This window comes from Podarcis bocagei, assembly GCF_964188305.1.
Source record: "Podarcis bocagei genome assembly, chromosome: 2".
Taxonomy (NCBI): Eukaryota; Metazoa; Chordata; class Lepidosauria; order Squamata; family Lacertidae; genus Podarcis; species Podarcis bocagei.
Window position 1 is genome coordinate 52,363,342 of NC_138126.1, and position 13,229 is coordinate 52,376,570.

Here is a 13,229-nt window from a genome sequence, read left to right on the forward strand (position 1 = left end):
CTCCTCCTCTTCCTCTTCCTCTCCCTCTGTCCTCTCTGTTTCTTCTTCTGACTCCTTCCTACCTTCTGCCTCATCACTTTTGTCTTCTTCATTTTGAACTTTCAGTTCTTTATATTTCCTCAAAAATTTACCAGTTTCTTCTGGACTTATCAATTTCTGTCTCTTACTCCTATAAGTGAAGGAGATTCCTTCCGGAAACTCCCATTTGAACTCAATATTATTTCTCTTCAGAGTCTGTACCAGTTCTTTGTATGGGTCTCTACGTTTCAACAACCTAATTGGAATATCTTTAAATATTATTACGTAGTTCCCATCAATATTCAACCTTTTCACTCTATTTTTTTGCAGAATCATATTCCTCATTTCCCTTTCTTTAAATGTGATCAAACAATCTCCTGCAAATTTTTTAGCTCTGGCTGTTTTGACTTTCAGTCTAAATGCAGATTGTACTGCATTTGCCATCTCTTCTACTGGAATCTCCAACCAGAAAGCTAACTCTGTTATTAATTTCTCTTTTATATTCTCTCCTTGTATTTCTGGCACAGCTCTTAATCTTAGATTAGCCTCCCTCTGTCTCAGTTCATTCATAGCTATTAAATCCTTCATTTCTTCTTGGCTTTTACTCAACTCTAAAATGTCCACTTTTATCTTGCCCTCCTCCCTTCTCACATCTTTCACTTCTAATCTCGTCTTTTTCAATCCTTCCTCCACTGCTTGAGTTCTCCTAAATACCTCTTTCAGTTGACCCTTCAATTCACTAACTGTTTCATCTATCTTTTTGTCCATTTTCCCAATCCTATTATCTACTTGTTCTAATTTCACCTCTAGATTTTTCTCACTTTGTTTTATCTCTGCAAACATTCTTAATATATCTGCTTTAAAGTCTATTTCTTGTTTTGAACCCTTTCTGTCCGTTGGTGTTCCCCCTTCTCCCCTCTTTCCCGTGTTCGACATTATGTCTTATTTTTACAGCAACAACAACAATATAATTAATAATAGGCCTTAGTTCACAATTATTTAAACAATTCCCCTTTGACCTCTATAAACCCAACCAAAAATAGTTTTGCAGTCTTATAGGTCACTCAAATTACACAGTCTTTAAAGTTGCATTGTCCTCTTTTCTCTTCCTTTGGCCCAACTTTTCCTATTTGTACTTCAAATCAACAAATTTTACATTGAGTCGCTTTTAGGGCCACCTCGGGTTCCTAAATTCTCGTAGTAACAGCAGAAAGGGGCTCGCAGAAAATTTCTTTAGGTTGGGAAATAAGAAGTTCGCACCTTGGGAAACCTTAGGATTGGGGTCGTGGAGTAAAAAGGAAAAGATATGAGGCAGGCGAGAGAAAGAGAAAAATATATATAAAAGTCCAAACGTAGTATTGTATTCCGTCCACAAGGTGGCTCCTTCCTACTTTGCTGTATCTGCAGCAAAGATAGGTTATAGAATTTAGATGCAGAGGAAAAGGGTCTTTTTTTCAGTCATTAAATGTCCATCAGTTGCCTCTCTAATTCAAGTCTAAAATATCAGCAGTGGGGGTACACAACCAGAAAAGGACTATAATCCAAGCCAATCTGTTCTGTCAAAATTTATTGTCGTTTGTTAGATAGCGAGTATCACGCTTCCATTTCTCCTAATGGTGTCGGAGCTTTCTCTTCCGTTGTCTCTTTACTGTTCTTAATTAGTGCAGAGAAAAACTCCTTCTTCTCTTTCCCCTCTCAGTTCATTAAGCGGTTCCAATTTAAAAACACTACCCTCTGTTCCCTGTTTAAGACAGTCCAGGTTATTAAGTATCAAAGTACTTTATTATTAAGTATCAAAGTACTTTACTGTAGAAATCTTTCAGGGAAACAAAGAAGCACTAGGGGAACTCACTTTCTTTTCTTTGCTCTGGTATTCTCTGCGGCTCCGCTGATTCCGGACAGTGGCTGAACTCCTTAAACAACTTATTTCCACCGGGTTTCTCTATCTTCGGAAAATTCCTGCGCCTCTCAGATTTATCTTACTCCCCGGTTTCTTTCGTTTGAGAGCAGAGCGCTTTCCCTCGGCGAGTCCGGGGCTTCCGCTACTTGGGAGGGTAGATATGGCTGCCCATGACCTGCCGCTCAGCTCCGCCGCTCTCTTCACCTTTTTTTGGAGGTTACTTGGCGGCGAGGCGAGCTGCTGCCGGTCCTGCTGGGCTCCCCGTACCTCTGGACACCCACCAGAGGTGTATCTGGGGTGTCTTTCGCCCTTCAACACCCCCTTTTCCTCCCTTAGTAGGTCGGGATTAACGCTCTCGGTCGAATCCCCTCTCGCTGCGAGGACGCGCTCCACCGGAAGTTCCTGGATTTCTTGTAGTTAATGGGAAGAGGGAATGAAATTGTAGTATTAACAACCCTACCACAGGCATTTTATAAATTGTTCTTACATGGGTTTCCTTGGCATGCATGTTTAAACTTAGAACATACTAAAACAACTGAGCTCAATGCCTCAAATGTAGTCTTAGGGTTGAATCCAATGCTAGTCCTACACAAACTGGACTCACCAAAGTTAAAAGGCATGACTAACTTAGGTTCATTAATTTCACTAGGTCTACGTTGCATAGAACTTAGTTGGCTAAGAGAAGATAGACTTTTACCAGACTGTGCACTGTACAATAGCCTCTCAGTTTCACAATCTCACAATTACAGATTTTCTAATGTTTTTTAAAGCTACTTTTACCTCAGTTTTTATTGACATATTAATTTAGCTATGATTTTGTTTATAAAATGTGTTGAGATGTTCCCAAACTTCACCTACGATGGCTATCTCTTGAGATTCTGAAAAGTATTGAATGTATGTCAAAACAGTGTGTGTTATGTGGTAATTTTTTTCATTAATTTTAATTACTGTCATTCTGTTTGGTAGTTAGCATCCTTAGCCCTTCGTCTCCCCAGAACACGCTGGGATTTATGCCAGTTTTGTTATCATTCACTGGTTCCCTCAAGCACTGTTTAATAATGGAAGTGCTTTAACATGTTTTAATAAAAAGTGTAAATGTGCTGAAAGAGTTGTGAATGAGAAGGAAACTATACTGTAAACCAAATATATAAATCCTCAATATGTTTTATTGCAAATAATGTGAGACAGGGAACTCACAGATGACTTGCTGTGTCAAGGAAGTATCTTTGTAAATGGTAAGAATATGATGAAATGTTTCTAGATGTGTGAAAAGAGAATCAAAGTATCACACTCTCCTCATAAAGCAAATATTAAATTATTTACATAGATGTCTATATTAGAGCCACATGGAAAAAGCACAGAAAATCAAATATGAACAGAAGTGACCTCACTCTCATATGTTTGAATGCAACAAACTAGCCCTTTTTTGCAGTTGCTTTCATTGTTTGGCCCATGAAGAGATGTATCGCTCAGTATCAGCAGAATTAGAGAATATACTCTATGCCTGGAAATAGAGCAAAGTTGATCCTGCGCCAGCTTTTAGTATTATCAGAAAATCTGTATGTTGTGCAATCTCCATTACATTCTCAAGCAAACATTAGTAAAATGGGTAGTAAGCAAAAGCATAACAAAGGAAGTCACATTGCCAAGTTTTAGATCTTTATTTAGAATCATAGAATTGTAGAGTTGGAAGGGACCCTTAGGATCATCTAGTCCAAACCCCCTGCAAGGCAGGAATATGCAGTTGTCCCATACGGGGATCGAACCTGAAACCTTGGCATTATCAGCACCATGCCCTAACCAACTGAGCTATCTAGAGCCATTTAAAGGCTAGTGCCACAAATTAATGCAAAATTTCAGTCTCTACTGTTCTATGTTGGACTCTACCCTTTACTATTTCAAGAATTCCCTAGGTTAGATGAATTGGGGCTGGATATAGAGAGAGTAGCTTACCCAAAGCCCACCAGTAGACACTTGGTCTTTCTTACACCCAAAGCCAAAACTTTCTCTGTAATTACTTGGTTTGTGGTTCACATCACGGTGGGCAAATCGGCTCCACCTCTTTGTGGGGATGCATTGTGGGTGAGCCACTAAGCCTCCCCCCTCGGTGTGGGGACGACGACTGTGTCCCACCTTATGCTGGGGAGGCCCGGCCATGCCAGTTAGCCAAGCGGCCAATCAGGCAGATTGGGGGCGTGGCCGGGGCCAATTTAAATCACTGCACGACACTGAATCGCCCCTTTTCAGCCTCATGCCGTGGATCCCTCCCACCTTTTGTTCAGCTTGTGTCATTGGCCTTGCTATGGACTTCAGTTGGTTGCCATTGTGGGGCCTGGTAGGACTTATTCCACTTGGCAAATTGGCACTGGGCACTTGGTTTTGCCTACCTTATTGCAATCATCACAATTTTGTAAGGTTTGGTGGTTAGGCACTGGAATAGCAATGTGGGGGGAGGGGAGGTGCGGCCATCACCTGCTCCTCCTGCTCAAGGGTATTCCGTTAAAGGAATCCAGGGGTGTGGATCTTGTCTGAAGCCTGGGGAGGGGCTAGGGCCATGCCACAACCCTGGCAGGAACCTAGGGGATGCTTGAGTCGATCCACATTGGCGGGGCACCCCCTACTGGTGGTTTACCCTTACCAGACTTCCTGCATAGCGGGCAGGATTCAGATATAGTCTGTTGATGCCAATGCCTAAACCAATACCGCTCACATTCTGTAACCAGTAAAGTTGTGGCCTAAATTTTGCCCATTCACATTAACCTAAAATTCTGTGTCCTTGTATCTTTATTCTCATGGGGGTCGCTTGGGGCTTTGACATGCAAATACGTATGGTTTCTTTTTCCCAATCTTAAATTCACTTTTCCACATTTCCACATGAGTTTGCGAATTTGATTTTTTAAAGTCCACAGTAAAATTCATCAGCATTTTACTTCAAATCTCTCCTAACAGACACCACTTTGCAAAACAATTTCTCTTAATATGCCCCCCCCCAGTAACATATGCATTTATATTTTGAAAAGTGTGAATTTCAAAGGATTTCTGTGCTTCAGTTTGCATCTTGTCATGGAAAGTGCAGATTAGGTAAGTTTGCCTTTAAAAGTGATATGAACCAAATTTCTGCCACATCCCATGACATCTATCAGACCACAACACAGAGGGTGATTTCTAGGCCCATAATGTGGGGACTTCCTTCTACACCTGTGGACTTCTGTCTCTATCCTTTGGAGCATCATAGGATTGCTCTCTTAAGGACTTTGTTTATAGAACACTTTGGTTTAGAAGACTATGCAATCTGTGCCTATAAATATAATTTAGTTTATGGGTGTTGCTTTAATTACAAATGGATAAGAAGCTATATCTACCAAAAATAATGAATGAATTTACTTTCTTATATAATTATAAAGTGCAGACAGGCTACTGTGAGAAAGTACACATCTATGGGAGGAAAATGCTCAAGGGAATAGCAACAGTAAATATCTCCATTGCTCATTTCTGCTATGAATGTGAAAACCATATCCCAGATATTATTTACACTGCCTGTAGTAATGAATTGAAAAATTATGTTTCAACTAGATCCAACATGGTCATACACAGCTTCTATGCAGAAGTATAATGAAAAGCTACCTGAGCTGTCTTGTAGCATTGGGTGAAAACTACTGAATTCATTGTGTTTCTGTAAAAGCAGTAAAGGGTTTTTATTTATTTAAAATATTTATAGCCCACTCTTCATTACTAAAAAGGCAACCCACCGTGAGCTGCAGCATTAAATCCTTCAAAGACAACAATAAAATAACATGTGCAGCAACAAAACCAATAAAATTTCATCAGAGCAAAAGCCTGACCAAATAGGTGGGTTTTAACTGCATACCCCCCCCCAAGTGTTCCGATCTTACAGGGACAGTCCTGGTATTTGGAAAACCATCCTTGCTTGTGATTTGCCCCTAGTTCCCCCGCCATTGCTGCCTTTGCTAAGCTCAGGGAGGAGGGTGAGCTGCACTTGCTGCAAGGAAGCATCCCATTGCCTCTCCCTGTCCGCCGCTGCTGGGCTCCTGCTTTGGTGAGGAACAGAGGCTGCTGCCACTGAGGCCTGGCCCCGTGTGATGCACTACTCTGAGGGGCAGGCAGAGGACAGGGCTACCCTGGGAGGGAAGAAAGGGAGAGCAGAGCAGAACATAATGAGTCTTGATTTTTATTTTTAAAAATGCTTTTTGTTTCCGCATCTACTCTTGCTGCTTTGCCAATCTACCAAAAAGCAAAATAATATCAGGATTAAGAGGTTCTCTCAGGGCGGTGGACGACATGTGTGCTGTGTCCTGTTGGTGTAATGGTGCTGGCACTTGACCTTCTCCTTCTGATAGGAAAGTCCCTGCTGGGGGAGACAAAAATGGGGGCGGGTTTGAGGAGGGTCGGTGGATGGGGGGAGTGAGAAATGTCCCATTTTCATCTGACAAATGTTGGTGTGTGTGTTCTTTAGCGGTCACTCGTATCCAAGTAAGATTGTCTTCCATGATCACGGTTTTAGCAGTGAGTCCGTAACTGACTGTGGAGGCCAATTCTGGATCCACACGTCCTTCCACAGTGGGGACATGCTGAGGGTTTGCCAAGCGTGCCTTCCTCTTAGCGCATTTCTCCCTTTCCTCCTGAGTTCGAGTGTCTTCAAAGCCCATGACACCTCCAGTTGGAGTGCTCGCAGGCCAATGTTGTCGGTGTTTATATTGGAGTGTGTGTAACTGGACCCCGAAGCACATAATGGTCAGTTCCAGCCTTATTTGAGAGGGGAAGGAAATTCATGAGGAATGTTTGCACTGAGAATGCCCTTGCCTGCATAGCTGTATTAATGAATTTGAGGACAGGGTGACACTGCCAAGAGAGCAACTTGGGGCAAGTCTATATAGGAGCAGGCACTCTGCCAAGTATCTGGATCCCAAGCTCTTTTAAGTCTTTGGATGTCAGTACACATACCTTGAGTCTGGCATAGTAGCAGCCAAAATCTTGTACCTGGCTTAGAAGCAAATAGGTTGCTACACTCACCATAAATCACTGTGCCGCGAGAACCTAATTAAGTGCTAATAATGCTATTTTATTTACTCCTGGAATCTATAACTGGGGAGTCAATGGAATGTGTGTGCTACTTTGAATTGAGCATGAAACAGCATAACTGCTAAATAAGATGAGCACGAAGTCTATGAAGCCTTGCATTGCTCTATTAATAGGGCTCATAAACTCATTACCCAAACAGTGGGACTCTGCTTCTCATGGTGAGTGAGCCCCATCTTGTAGACAGGCTTGCCACAGAGAGCACTGTCATCACATGGAGAGTCTCCACACCCCATGGGATGTTTGTAGCCCTTGCCAGTATGTAGATGCTCAGCATGTTGCTGCTGATTCATATTGTAAGCACTTTTAAGGACTGAAAAAAAATAGCATACTTGCCACAGGGATTCCAGCAAAATCAGCGGGAGATGGAGAACCACACTTAAATGAGTAACTGTTTGCAAGTTTTCACTTGCCTATGATCTGATGAAGAAGGAGCCAGACTGCAGCTAAGTTCCTCCAAGCCAGAATTTGGTGTCTTCCAACATTGGGGAATTTTTGAACAGGAGCCAAATGATGCCTATAAATCTGTGCAGCAAACGTGGCATAGCAAGCACAAGATGGCTGTGTCCAGATGAAGACATGACCTGGCTTCATTTGGACTGGCAGTAAGAAGAACTGCCAGTCCAAATTTTGTAGCTAGAACATGAATACATATGAAACATGAGACTCTGAATATACAAATTAAGATTCTGAATGAGTACGGTCACTTCAGTTTTATTTCAACTGTAGTAGGAACTCCAAACATGCAGCTAAGGCAGCCTTCCCCAACCTGCTGATCTCCAGATGTTGCTAGCATGGCTAATGGTCAAGGATGATGGGAGTTGTAGTCCAAAACACCTGGAAGGCACCAGGTTAGGGAAGCCTGAGCTAAGATATTCCTTCTAAAAACCAAGAATAGCTTAAATTCCAGTGAATAGCAGTAGTATCCCACACTTCCTGAATAATAATAAAAACCCACCATGTCCTGCAGGTCCTTCCAGAAACTTCAGTCAACAGACAGAAACATGGATAAAATATTCATATGGTCTTCCATATTGCATCCTGTCAGTGTCTTTGACAGCAAAGGACTGAAATTCATCAGCTGAAGAAATGATACACAGACATTACTAACACTCCAGACATATGGACTCATTCTTAATTGTGGCATCCAAGATATGGATGATTTTATCAGCCAGATGACTGGCAAGCAATGTTCACAATGACCTGTCGATGATTCATTCTCAGGATATGAATGGGAAAGCAGTAACAACCACATCCACCACCTAGTAGAGATATAGTTGACACACCGACAATACAATGGTAAGAGAAAATAACACCTTGACCTTCTTATACCACCACATCATAGACTTTTTGATCAGATTTACCAGGAATCTCCTAACATTTCCACTCCAGTCATCATCTTAACTGCCTCACAATTTTTTGTCCCTTGTAGTGAGCAGAATATGTCTAAGAGCCACTATAGGAATGGGTGCATAGAGCCTTTGAGAGACGGACCCTGTCACTGACCAAGCAGCTGTTGACGAGACCATTCTAGGAAAATAGGACACTGCCTAATCCAAGTCAGAACATTGGTCCATCATGCTCAGTATTGTCTACCTTGACCAGGCACCCCCAAACTTGGCCCTCCAGATGTTTTGGGAGTATAACTCCCATCATCCCTAGCTAACAGGACCAGTGGTCAGGGATGATGGGAATTGTAGTCCCAAAACATCTGGAGGGCCGAGTTTCGGGATGCCTGACCTTGACCAACAGCAGCTCATCAGGGCTTCAGCTAGGTGTTTTTTCTAGCCCTTACTTGGAGATGCTGGGGATTGAACCTGGGACCTTCTGGGTGCAAAGCAGATGCTGTACCACTAAGATATTGCCCTTCCCACACAGGGTCCTTACCATATACTCTGCAGGTCTATTGGATCCATTTCCAGGTGGAGACCATCCTACCAGGAAATGTATTATCCTAATTTGGGGAAAGGCTACGCACATTTTGGCAACTCATTATTTATTTGGAACAGTCTGCTTTCCCACATGTCCTGATTATGAGAACCACAACTGTTTTCAGGCTGAGAATCTGAGCAGGCCACAAGAGAACGGAAGGCAGTTTTGTAGAAGTCACTACTGGAATGAGTTTCAATCTTCCTAGGGAAAAAGCTCCTCATTTCTCCTGTTTCGCTCTGTAGGATGAGCACAATGCTGTTTATTTTCACTTGCAGTGGTGTCATGAGCATTAAATCAACATCATGCGAAGCTAAGACCATTTTTGCATTAATATATATGTGCAAATCACAATATTGCACTTGGCTGCATTTACATCTTGTTCTGAACTGTGATGTGGAAAGCAATGAATAAAAGATCCTTAACCCTACAACTAATTATTCTTGCCTCTAATTGTTTTAACTGGCTGCATTGTGGTATCTTTCTGTATATATTACTTTTCTTTCCATGAGAGCAATCTCAAAAAAGGGCAGGTATTTCCTTCTTTGTAGGCCTACTCCCCAGATTTGTTTAGGCCTACCCTGCGTCTTCATGGTTTCATAATGGGAATTAGAAAGGCAACCCCCACAAAGGAAATGGCTTAAGATTATGCAATTTCCGGGGTGTAAGCAGTTAACATAATTTTGAAATAAAATTATCTGATATGAGAACATTTCTTTTTCAGTTAAAAAAACCCGTAAAGATTTGTTATAAGATACTATTCAAAAATAACTAATAACAAATGTGCTCATTATGGCTACTGATAAAATGAAAATTCATGGAATTGCACATATATACCAGATCTGCCAAATTCCCATTAGGAAGAGAACACACCCTACTTTAGGCATAGTTTCTGCCCTTGACACTGGGAATTTGGATCTGCCATTTTTGTCTTGGTTCTGGTTCATTTTCACATTTCCTGAAGTTTTTCTTTAATGCAGGCCAGTTCATGCTATCTAAATTCCAGATTATAACCCCTTTCTCATTTTTAATATATTTTTAGCTGTGTCTACAAAAAGTGGTAAAATTGTTTCAGACAGAGTTTGTCTATGGTTTCATAAAGGCAGAAAATTGCATGTATCAACAAATTTCAACCAAGTTTCAAAGCTATGCCTTTGAGTAAAAAAAGGAAGTCTTTTGAGGTGGAAAACAAAAATATAAGTAAGATTAAAAACAATAAAAGTAAGTTGTGTGGGGATATGAAAAATATAGTGATATACCCATCCTGAGAACAGAAAATGATGTATACGACAGTAAGAAGGCTTAAAGGCATCAGTCAAAGGTGATCTGTTTTCCAATTCCACATTCAACCACCAGCAGTGAAATTCTACATGCCAGTGTGGTGTAGTGGTTAAGAGTGGTAGACTCGTAATCTGGTGAACCGGGTTCGTGTCTCCGCTCCTCCACATGCAGCTGCTGGGTGACCTTGGGCCAGTCACACTTCTTTGAAGTCTCTCAGCCCCACTCACCTCACAGAGTGTTTGTTGTGTGGGAGGAAGGGAAAGGAGAATGTTAGCTGCTTTGAGACTCCTTCGGGTAGTGATAAAGCGGGATATCAAATCCAAACTCCTTCTCCTCCTCCTCCTCCTCCTCCTCCTCCTCCTCCTCCTCCTCCTCCTCCTCCTCCTCTTCTTCTTCTTCTTCTTTGAAGTGAGCCTCATTGAGTTAAATGGGACTTCATTCTGAGTAGACACATATAGGATTGTAAATGAATCAAATAATGTGACTTGGCTCTTATGCTTACACTGTGGCAGCAGTAGGCTTCTTGACGTCCAAATTATATTGCCCCATTGATATAGCAAATGGCTGAACTGCCAATCATTTCCCGGGCTAAAAGGTAACAATGTTATCTAAAATCCTCCACATGAAGCGGCAATCTTGATAAATTATCCTCTTTGTATGATTCCACATTGTCACCTGAGTTCCCAGCAATGACTCACAGGATTGCAGCAGCACCGTTTTAGCCACCCCATGAACCATGTCCAGCCAGCTCACACGTTACTTCCTCATAACTGTACCTATTGGGTTGCACCATACGGAAGATTCTGAAAGAGTAATAAGTGACCCTTTGTTATTGGCTATGAAGATGAGCTTGTTAGTTCAAAATATAGAAATTCAGCCCCAACAACATGGAAGTAAGGTAAGTGCAACAAAATTGAAAATTCAGCAACATTTTCTCTCCACTTTGATAATTTTGAATGCAGTTTATTTTCTAGATTCAGGGATCTGGGTGGGGGGGTGTCCTAGGATTCTTGGGAGGCTGCTGCCCCTGTTGACCAAGCTAACTCCCCTCCCCCATTCAAATACTTCAAGAGCACATCTATCATTTAAGCGTGAAGACTGTATTGTTAAATATCAAAGAACATAGCCAATGGAATGTACAAAATGAAGTCCACCAATGTAGACTAATTTATCAATGGAGTATAACAGTTGGTTAACAGTTACACATTTGTAACAGCAAATACAAAATACAGTTTGGCAATCCTGCACATACTTTTTGTCAGAAAACAATTCATCCAAGAATAATCAACTCCTGGAAATCATTCACTGGCTGCTGGAACTGAACACAATGCACTAGCAGTTAGCTGTGCACCAGTGCTTTCAAATTGTACAGAAGTGACTCAAGAAGGGATGGCTAGCCTTACAAATCCAGGTTGCATGCAGGATAAAATATCACCTACAGGATGAATGTTTCAAGGATTTATATTGCAGGCCAGCTTGTATTGAAAGTCTGGGTTTTGCTTTTCCAGTCAATGATGTCATGCCTAAGCTGGATACTTGTTATCTTGGAGCAGAGTTAAAAGACACATTTAACAAAACTGTGTTTGCGCGCCTAGCTTAAAATAATGGTTCTGTTCCAATTCCTAATGTTACCAATGCAAAAGACATTGCTACCCACTGCTCTACTCAGTGGCGTAGCGTGGGGGGGTGCAGGGGGGCCCGGCCGCACCGGGCGCAACATTTGGGGGTTAGGGTTAGGGGGCGCAAATTACTTGCCTTGCCCGGGTGCTGACAACCCACGCTACGCCACTGGCTCTACTGTTGACAAATGATCAGAAGGAAATATGATAAGCAACACTTAGATATCTGTGGCAATATAGCTTGCATGAGCTTTATAGACTAAAATGCATTATTGCTATGATTGCACAAGGAAATGATAGGAATGCTACAATATTTGACAGTTCCCCATTTGACAGAACCCCATTTAGGAGGGTTGTATGTATTCCAACATTTCTTGCAAGTACATGGGAAAAAAGAACCAAATGCAATCCTTAGCATGAAAATCCTGCAAGCTATTGATTGGTTGTTGTTGTTTAGTCATTAAGTCGTGTCCGACTCTTTGTGACCCCATGGACCAGAGCAGGGACGCGGACTTAGAAAAAATATTGGGGGGGCCCGGGAAAGCTCATGAATAATAAATAAGCTCATGAATATGCAAATAAAGTGGCTCCGGCCCTAAATAGGGCAAGCCACGCCCCCCCAGCCAGCCGATTGGCTGGCTGGGAGGTGTGGCCAGTCGGGATTCCCCTGTTCTCGCGGGATTTCCGGCCGGGGCTCTCCGATTAGGGCGCGCGGCTGGCTGGCTGGCGAAGGAGCAGGTGAGGAGGAGGCAGGGGACGGCGGCGGCGCTCTGCTGGAAGGGCGCCCGCCCGAGATTATTGGGGGGGCTGAGCCCCCCCAAAAAATTTTTTGAGGGGGCTCGAGCCCCCTCAAGCCCCATGGAGTCGGCGCCTATGGACCAGAGCACGCCAGGCACCTCTGTCTTCCACTGCCTCCCACAGTTTGGTCAAACTCATCCTGGTAGCTTCGAGAACACTATCCAACCATCTCGTCCTCTGTCGTCCCCTTCTCCTTGTGCCCTCAATCTTTCCCAGCATCAGGGTCTTTTCCAGGGAGTCTTCTCTTCTCATGAGGTGGCCAAAGTATTGGAGCCTCAGCTTCACGATCTGTCCTTCCAGTGAGCACATGGTTTACAAAACAAAACACCTTTGTAGGTTTGATGGCTTATGGAGCTAGGCATCAGGAAAGCTCAAGAGTCATGAATAAAGATCTCCACTGGTTGGGGGAACGTCAGAGATCTGCAGAACTCCTTGACCTTTTCTCATAATTGGATGCAGCAGAATAAATTATGAATATGTAAATATGCAGGATGCAGAATCCATCTGTTTTGGGCTTAGAATTTATATTTATCCTCCCAACCACATCACAACCCCACAACCCAATGGAAAACCCAACATTAAAATGT

General features: G+C 42.5%; 1 long non-coding RNA gene across 1 annotated transcript; it reads right to left on the reverse strand.

Annotated features, from left to right (window-relative positions):
- Window positions 1-11,360: 11,360 nt before the first annotated feature.
- LOC308579936 lies at window positions 11,361-12,312 on the reverse strand. Its single transcript, XR_014004650.1, has 2 exons — window positions 12,015-12,312; window positions 11,361-11,881 (listed from the first exon to the last, which is right to left on the reverse strand). It is a non-coding gene; the product is annotated as an uncharacterized lncRNA (long non-coding RNA).
- Window positions 12,313-13,229: the final 917 nt, after the last annotated feature.